The sequence below is a fragment of the Montipora foliosa genome, chromosome 4, assembly GCF_036669935.1.
Source record: "Montipora foliosa isolate CH-2021 chromosome 4, ASM3666993v2, whole genome shotgun sequence".
NCBI classification, from domain to species: Eukaryota; Metazoa; Cnidaria; class Anthozoa; order Scleractinia; family Acroporidae; genus Montipora; species Montipora foliosa.
Window position 1 is genome coordinate 43,406,993 of NC_090872.1, and position 10,108 is coordinate 43,417,100.

Below are 10,108 nucleotides of genomic sequence, written 5' to 3' on the forward strand. Positions count from 1 at the left end.
AATTCTGAACAAATGCAACAAATGACTTGTTATTGAAGGGGCTATGTCACAGTATTTTGAAGTGATGTGATGACAAAGTTTTTTTCGAGAGTAGACAAACACAGTCTGTTTCAATGTTGTTCTTTTTTAATAATTTGTAGACCTCGCATGTGTTTAGTTTTGTTGTATTAGTTTTTTTTTCTAATTTTAAGTGCTTATTTTGGGTATCTTGAGTATTATGAAATTGTAATCAATAATATTGTGTAACATAGCCCCTTAAAGTCTGAAACTACATACAAAATATTATTAATGTAATTGACAGAGTACAGAGTATAGGGTATTATCTTTTTGCTTCCTGTTGGACGGAATGGAGAAAGACAAAATTAGATCTACTTTATGTAATTATATGAGTTTGAATGAATGTTCTTTTGGTAAATTTCTTTGCTATGGTAACAATATAGGTATAGCAAATACAGCGATTAAAATTCAGGTGTTGTGAGAATTGTGCTTTGTAATTTTATTGAGGATGATTATGATATAGGAGGGGTTCGTTTCTTTTTCTTTAGTGTAGATTTTTTTTTAATAATAATTATTCCTTACAATTACAACACTTTTTTCACTTATTTTAAGCCCGTTATACAATAAAATACAATTAATTTAATACATCTATACAATCATACTTTTATTACAGTTATATTAAATGTATAAAATAGCAGATGGAGGAGCTTTTATGGCTATTAAATAATTTTTTCAAGCTTATACTTATATTTAACTTTGTTGATGAAATCCGAAATTAATAAAAATGGTGAGTCATTCTGGAGTTTTTTCTTATAAATATAATACCGCAGAAAGAGGATGGTGTAGTTCAATTTTCTTATCAAGGTAATTGAACTTGGAAAAATACCAAAAAGAAGATCTTCAGTGTTTAGATTAAATTCAGAGTCATTCTCTGTATTAAACCATTGTAACACTTCTTGAGTAAAGGACTTTGTAAACTGGCATTCTGAAAAAGTATGGTCTATAGAATCCAGATCCCCGCAATATATACAATTACTATCTGGTTTGATATTAAACCTAAAGAGTTCCTTTTTGGTCACCACAATTCTATGAATGAGTTTGAAATGAAATTTTCTAACTTTATTTTCTCTACAAGTCTTTTGTACCGATTTGAATATATTTTTCCAGTTAGTTTTGTCCATGGGAACGGTTTGATTCCATCTCTTTGGACCAGTTTGTTTTCCTTTATACTTCTTATCAACGATTAACCAGTAGAAGTCTTTGGATTTGGCTCGCAGTAAATTAATAACTACATTTTCATCTAAGTGAGAGAACTCCGGGTCCTCATTGTTTATCATTTCAGTATTGAAATCGTTACTTTTCGCCGTGGTTAGGAGGTGACCTGGAATAGCAGAAGTCACTTGGTAAAAGTGAAGAAAGGTAGTTCTTTTCAGTGAATATTTTGACTGAAAAGCAGGAAATGATAGAATATTTTCATTCTTATCTAAAAGATCTTTAACCGTTCTAATTCCTTTCTCGAACCACTCCTTCCAGAAAAAAGGTTTACCATCAATGCGTATTTCCTTATTATTAAATAGAATTGTATCCAGTCCATGATGGCTACCATGAAGAGCTTTCAATTCATGAAAGAACGATAAACTGTCCCTATAGAAAGAGGGTACATCTTCAAAGTCTTGCGTCGTAATTATATGATAGGAGAAATAGAGGCCCTCGTATTTCTTAAAAAAATAGTCTGGAACAAATTTCCAATTGGGATGGCCTTCCCGTATGAGTCTTGGTATCCATGCTAGTCTCAGCGCTTTGATCATTGTTTCAATATCTGTCATACGCAGCCGGCCCTTCTCATAATCCTGATATAGTCCTTCCCTTTTTATTTTGTCTCTTTTGTTTTTCCAGATGAATCTATAGAGCCTACCTTTAACGTTACTTATAATTTCCTTTGGAACATTGATATTTGAAGCTGAGTAAATAAGAGATGATACCCCAAGCGCCTTGATTATCATCACTTTCCCAAATAGTGTGAGATCTCTTGACTTCCATATATCCAAGTTTGTTTGCAATTTATTTATCTTAAGGTTGAAATTCATTTCATTATTACCTTTCTCGTCATAGGAGAAATAAATGCCCAGAATTCTGGTCGGACTACTGACCCATTTTAACTGTAAAGGTTTGTTTTTTTTGCCTGACCACTTCCCCAGCCACATTGCTTTAGTTTTCTCTAAATTAAGCCTGAGACCTGAGATTTTGCTAAAATCCACTGCGATTTGTAATCCTTTTTCCACCAAAGAGAGGTCGAAACGTAGGTTGGTGTCGTCTGCTAATTGACTAATTTTAATTTCCCTTTCAAATATCGAAATTTCCTTGACAGCACTGGATTGACGAATTTTCATGGACATAAGTTCTGCGGCTAGTATGAACAAGTAGGGAGAAAGTGGGCATCCTTGTCTTACTCCAGTAGAAGGTTTTATCCAGTTGGTGGCATAGCCATTATTTAGTACCGCACTTTGTATTTCAGTGTAAAAGACCTTTACCCAGTTTCTTAAGCTGTCACCAAAGTTGTAAAGTTTTAGAACATGATGTATGCATGACCATTCAAAGGTGTCAAAAGCTTTCTGAAAGTCTAACGATAGCAATATACCAGAGAGGTTTAGCTTCTTTGTTTGCTCTATAACATCAGCAATGATCCTAATATTCTCACCGATATATCTGCCTTTCACAAAACCTGTTGATATATCGGTTCAATCGGTTTAGCTATTGCTTTGGACGCAATTTTATTGTCAACATTTAAAAGAGTTATTGGTCTCCAATTCTTCAGTTCTAATAGCGCTGATTCTTCTTTTGGTATTAGGGTTATTATACCTCCACGCTGTGAGATTGATAACTGTCCATTTTCATATGCAGCGTTGAGACTCGCTCCTAAGTCGTTTCCAATTAGGTCAAAGAACTTTAAGTAAAACTCGACAGTAAAACCATCCTCCCCTGGGGATTTTCCATTGCCGAAAGAGGCCAAGCTTTCCTTACATTCTGCATACGTTACGAGGTCGTCTAATTTCTTACTGCCCTCCTGTGAGAGACGAGGGATTTCTAGGTTTTCTATGTAATGATTAAACTGCTCTTCGGTAACATCCATTTTACACGTGTAGAGATCTCTGTAATAATTTTCTATTTTTAACAAAATCTGTTCTTCTTTTATTATCTCTCCCTCGTCGTCTTCTAATTCTGAGATTACCTTCTTGCTGTAATTTCTTTTCTCGAGATTAAAAAAATATTTTGTAGGTCTTTCGCCTTTTTCAGCCCACAAGCATTTGGATCGAAACTTTGCAGCTTCACCTTTGCTTTCATATATTTGTTGAAGTTCCTTTTTGAGATTGTCATACTTCTTCAACTCTTCGTCGAGAGACATAACATCAGAATTGCTACAAATGATATGGTCAAGTCTATCCATTTCGTCCTTAATTATAAGTTCACGTTTTCTCGCTTCCTTTGCCTTTCCTTTGGCGAACGAGATAGTAAAGCATCTAATTTCCATTTTAAGCAGTTTCCAGTACATTCTTTTATCTTGAATATAATTATACGTTTCCCGAAATCCAAGATACCTCTGTCGCATTTGTTCTACGAAATTATTATCCTCCAGGAGAGCATTGTTAAACTTCCAAAAGCCAGGTCCCCTAGGGACTACTTTTGTCCAGTGCAAAGATAGTAAAACTGTCCTATGGTCGGGTGCTATTGATGATTGAATATCAACTTTTTGGACATATTTAGTTAAATTTCTTGCTACAAGAAAAAAATCTATTCTGGATCTCATTTTTAGGGCTTTGGATACGTATGAATATTTGTTTATGTTGGGATGTTTAACTCTTTGTATGTCTACAAGATCAAAAATATCCATTGTCATTAAGATTAGATTCCGGAAGCCGGTTGGTCTCTAAGGTAAACCACCCTTTTTGTCCTTCTTTGTTAGAGTGCAATTCCAGTCACCTCCTACAATCAGCGTCGTTAATTCAGATTGGTCTATCAAATAGTTGTTAACCTCTTCTATAAATCGCAACTGCTCTCCTTCATCATTTGGCGCGTATATATTACAAAGTGACAATTCCATACCATGAAGAATTAAATTAATTAGAACTATTCGTCCCAAGTTGTCGCTTAGGGAATTTTTAATTTTGCTGTCTTCGATTACGGGATTCTTTGATCACTTTTCAAAAGAAAAAAAGAAAAAAACAGACAAAGATATTACAATGCAAAATAGGCTTTCTAGAAAAGAATACAGAGACAAAAAATTCAAAACACTCAACACAAAACATACAAGTCCGAATTGGGTACTGACCTTTTAAGTTCTCCCACCCTTTCCCTCCCCTCAAAATTGATCGACAAAAATAAAAAGCGAGATAATACACAGCATTACCGAATAAACTGAATTATCTACAGCTTGTTCAAATGCAGTCAAAGCAGATAAGTTGTTTACAAATCATCTAAATCATAATCGCTGAAAATTCGAACAGGATTCCCGCTCGGTGATGTTTTTACAAAGATTTTCCCATCCATTGTCCAGAAACTGGTCAAGAGTCTGTCTTTTTTCATTTCACTTGCCCTCGATACGAGTTTGCGTCGATAAACCGTCAGATTTTCATTTAAAAAAAATTTAGGTACATTAGAGCTTACCGCATTGGAATAACCGGGAAACAAATCTGTCACTTAAACGTTTCTTAATTTCACTCTTTCCTTGTATAAGTTCGTTTTCACTTTGTGGCTCAGGAATTTCACAATAATCGGGCTGGAATTATTGCCATGGCGTTTGAGTTTGTGTGATATCTCGATGTTGGTAGGATTAACATTAACATTTAACACACCCGCCAATTTTAAAACTACTTCTGCGGTTGTAGAATAGCACTGATCCGGTATACCTTGAATTTCTAGGCTGTTTTTTCTGGTGTACTGCTCCAGCTCATCTAGCGCGGTGTACAGCTTTTCGGTTTCATCTTCTTGCTCCCGTAGTTTTAGTTTCGTTTTTTCCAGTTCGGTCTTCAATAACATTAGCTTTTGACACCTTCCCAAACGATGTTTTCGGGGCACTTACTTCTCTCTCTTTAGATTGAATGGACGACTTTAATTGCGTCAAGTCCTCTCTTAGGATGGCATTTTCCTTAAGAATGCTCGAGACAGACTTTTGAAGGTCCTCCAACATGTTCTGTGTATCGTACAGCGTGGGTTCAGCATCACACACTTCATCATGGTCCGCCATATTGCCGCCTACTTCTTCCTGACCGATAAGTTCTTTGTTGGACCTTTTCGCTGCGTTTGTCTCCTCTTCAGTAGAGCCACGGTCTCCCCGTTTGTTTTTCTTTCCTGTCATTGACCGTGACAAGCTTACCAATGATTTTGCTTAAGGGAGAATAGGGAATTTACTGCTGCTCAAAATTCACGTCCGCTCTTGCGGACTACACGCATGCTTGAATGTTACTAAAAGCATTATCAGTGATGTTGTGAAATGAAAATTTGGTTTGTATTTTTGGTGATGCATGTCTTAAATTATGAATGTACTTGTGATATTTGTAGAGCACTTAAGAATCTAGAGTTGCTTTGTATGTAGTGAAGGACAAAGATGTTAGCTACAGAATTGTAAAATATAGTGCTCCACTAAATCTAAAAAATTGTGATTTAAATTGTGGATTAAAGTAAGTAAAATTTTAGGAATGTTCAGGTTGTTCAAGAAGAAAGATAGAAAAATTCTTGAAAAAATAAGAAGTCTGATAATCTGTGTTTAAGAAGATAAGAGTGTAGTTGTTACTTTAACTATAAAGTCATACTTAAAGGGGGAGGAAGTGGCATTCACAGTCCTTTCTTTTATTTATTCTTCTGCGTCTTTCACAGTTTTTGCTTTCTGTTGGAAGAAAATTAATAAAGAAAGACAAAGTTAAAGCTGAATGAAAAAGAGCTTTGAAGAAATATCATTTTTTCTTGTAAATATTTTTGCTATGGTATACATGTAATATAGGCAGCAAGGGTACTTAAAATGAAATTTAAATTGTACAAAGATTGTGCTCTATAATGATGTTGAGCATGGTGATGATTTGAGAGAGTTTGTTTTTTGTCTTTTCAGTATAAGTACTTGAATGTCACCAAAAATGTTACTGGTAATGTTATGAAATAATAAATTAATTGATGTTTTTAACCGTGCATGTCTTGAATTTATGTGATACATTTGGGAACTTTGGAGATGTAGAGTTTACACAAAGCAATAAGTTGCAATAAGCCATTTCCGACTTGCTGCATGCGTCAGTTTTAAAGTGAGTCCTGGTGCACAACGATTCAAATGGCAATGAGTTGCATATTTTTATGTCAATTATATTCATTTCCCTTACAATAGTTGAGCAGGAAGACTCATTTTGAAATCGAGATAAATAGTAACTATTGCAACTTATTGCTTTGTGTAAACGCTTAGAGCGGTTTTCAATTGAGTGTCAAAAGTAATTAGTGAATTGCTTTGGTTTTGCATTTACTTCATTTAGTGATTGGTTCAAAGTTCTCGTGGCATTTTTTCAATCAATCAGTAGTGAAATCAAAACCAATTGTGGCTCGTGCATGCACAGTTTCCTGTGCTTTGTATCAGCTACATGTAAATACTTTGAGTTTCGATTAGTTTACTGGATTGTCGTCGTCTTTTTTGATTCGCCAAAGTAATTATTTTACGATATTCGTTTGAAAACCGCTCTAAAACGTCACTTATTCAGTAGGCCTTTTCGCATTCAATCTAATGCTTGCATGGTTACAAAGGTTACGGATGTTCCATTCATATCCTTGTTGTAATGCAAAAATCTATGGAAAAACTGTGTTGAATGAAGAAATTCCAGTCAATAAATGCGAGAAAAAGATGAATGACATGTCAAAGTTAGTAGAAACAATGTTCATTTTGTTAAAGTGCTAAAATTGTAGGTAGGACTTTGAAGTATTTTTCATTTCAATGTTAATAGTGAGTTCACGTTCGATGAATAGTGGATGATGAAAAAGAGTTCTGAAGATTCAACTTTGGATTTCTTTTGATTTCTTTTAAAAACCTTTTTTTTTTTCAAAATTTGAGTTGCTAAATTCAGGGTGAACTTTATTTGCGGATTTTAATTACGATAGTGATGATGTGAGACTACAGTATAGGGCCCAATTCTTGGCAACAAAAAACGTAAACTTATATTTCTTACCTTGGAATAAACATAAGGACTTGAAATTGCAAAGACAAGTAGCTTTATATTTAGTATTCAGTTTACACATGTAAAGCTATGGACTGGTCAACATTGTTTTTTCCCGAGTAATAAGGGTAATGGAGGCGTCGTTTGTGGGCCCAGTTATTGTCCAGCGAGGTCATTTCTCGGCTACAAAAGAGTGTGGTCGATTTCTGAGAATAGACAACGCTTTATCACCAGTTATTGTTGTTAAGTTACTGATAAGGCTTGTGTTTGATATTTTGACCTCAAAGTACCCTTAATGAGCTTTGTTTTATGTCAAGAAAGGACGTTTTTTGCACACTTAGTTTTCCTCTTAAGGATGTTCCTGCGAAAATTTTCTGACATTGATTTTTTTCTGAAAATTTTACCATTGAAAGATGATGAGTTAGTGATGTCAGAAGTGTAAAAAAAGTGAGGGATCAGCGACTTCATTTTAGAGAGAACTTGTCCGGAAGAAGACTCTAAATTTGAAAAAATTCGGTTTCTTTAGCAAATAAGGCCACAGTGTATGTAAGCCCAAAAATATTGCAATTACATCTTTGAAATGAAGTGTTCTCTACTAAACTTTGTTTAAGTGGACCTATTAAGACCCATTAAGTGAATTTAGTTAGTTTTTGAGGTTCCTTAAACAGGTTCACACCTTGCAGCCGCAAGATGGTCGTATATTGATTTTTTGTTCATCTTTGGACAATGTGGAGATAATAAGAACAGTAGGGGTCATCGAACACTGAAGATCTTTAAATCTAAGCAAAAATGTATTTACATTCGGCGGAGCTGAACAGTAAGTGATAGCGACAAAGAATGTAAATATTTTGCTGTTGGCATGAAATGCACGGGTCCCGCTATAGCATTGAATTAGTGTATTGTTATTTAGATATATAAGGTTTGTTAGGATGTAATGTATTCTTATCAACTCTCGAACTTTCAAATTTTATTTTAGATCACTTTGTATGTCTGGAAATCTTATATTACCTCTAGCCCCCAGAGGTTAGTGCGCCTGCATTTGGTTGGGGAATACGTTCTTACTTTCCCACTGGGTTTTTGGGTTTGCGTATCAGGCGGTTGCACATGCTTTAGCCTGAGTGGTTCTTACTTTATGTTTACTTTGTAATTAGTATTTTATCTGAGCTTTGTAACGATACTTGGACGGCATTAAACACTCAGGCTTACAGTTCGAGCTGCACACCCATCCTTGTGTACGAGTCATGAATATAAATAGGAACTATAGAAATGGTTATCTGCCCCATCATTGTTCATTTTAGTGTTTAGCATGTGTGCTTGATGCATAATGTGGCATGTGAATTTCCGTGCGCTATAAGAATGCGCAGTAGCAATGGGCGCGAACGTCTCTACATGCATTCAGGTGGTAAGCAAGGCTGAAAAAAGACTTGGGTATTCAAAAACGGGATCCGGTAAGGCAGAACTCATAATTTTAATTGATATCTGCTATCAGAACATGCTACTCCATTACAGCTAGAGTGTTACAAATGATTTGACAAGAGAACTTTATACAGAAGTATGAGCGCTTTTTAGGGCCGATTTTGGCGTATGTTTTAAAATGCTACGACATTTTTTCTGACGTACACAACAATCGTAAATCATGTCGTGGGCCTGTCATAAGCCGTTCTCGCATGCGACAAAGTCGTACCGTGTAAATCGGCCCTTAGTGTTGTTGACGGCGAGCAGAGTGACCGAAAATAGGCAAATACGCAAAAATACTAAGGAAATATGGAGGAGTGAATTGAGGTCAAGAAATAAAATAGCCCAGGAACAGTTTATATTTAACAGAAAGTTTTATTACTGTACGTTCTGTATGCCAAGAATTGGCTCATTTGGGCCTCCTATACAGATAAAATATAAACTTGAATTAGACCATGTAATTCGAGTAGCCGTAAAGAAATAGGTTTTTGTGGAAACCAAATTCACCTACCTTTGTGTGACTTTAACTTGCTTATAGTATACAGTAGCTGTAAATTTACAACTCGTCAGGACGAAAGACAAGGAATTAAGATATCTTTGGCAGCAATTGCTTTTTATTCAGATTCATTTGAGGCACGAAAAATAAATGTTGAATAAAAAGTAGCCGAGAACCGGGTCCCTTCTTGTATTCCTTTGTTTTTCCGACAGCTTCAAAAAGAAAGAAATTTTCGCTTGCTTGTACTATATAGAGTCTATTATTCTGTTATTTTATTTTCTTGAAGAAGGGTTTTTTTGGTTAATAGTTTCAGCTGGTTTTACTTGCTGTCAGTATTATTTTGTCCTTTTTTTCTTTGGGGAGAGCAATAGAAAATGGCATCATGTGATTAGTATTTTTGAAATTGTAGAGCCACAAAAAATGTTATTGTGCTATCAGAATTTTTGAAGTGCAGATCTAAATGATTGGTGCATGAAATGGGGTGGAAAAAAGTTTTTGTTTTTGGATGACCTGTATATAATTCAATAGCTACATACTAGGTGTGAAATTATTCTGAAATCATAAGATGATATGTTAAAAGAAAGGAAACAATGGAGTCAAGTAAAGAAACTGAAGAGTAGAAAGAAAAATCTTGCATGTTTTTCTACAGTCTTTCAAAAGTTTTATTTTAATGTTGTTTACTGTAATATTGTGTTAGCTAGTTATAAGTAAAAGTGGTGAATGTGGTATGTACATATATGTTTTTTGTATATATATGGGTTATTGATCAAGTGTGAGTACAAGATGGTTGGATATTGGATATTTTTTGTGTTTATGGCCCGAGATGAAATTGAGGTCCATAAATACGATATGTGTCAATAGTTGATGAGGTAACACTGAATGGGGTATTGATTCGTGGCCCTTGAGGGTGAAGAGTCTAATTGTCTTAGTATTACTCAACTAATTGGACAGAAAAGGATATAGTAAAGTTAGCAAATTG

At 35.0% G+C, this 10,108-nt stretch overlaps 1 pseudogene; it reads right to left on the reverse strand.

Moving 5' to 3' along the window:
• Positions 1–4,458: 4,458 nt before the first annotated feature.
• Positions 4,459–8,039, reverse strand: LOC138001369 (uncharacterized; annotated as a pseudogene).
• Positions 8,040–10,108: the final 2,069 nt, after the last annotated feature.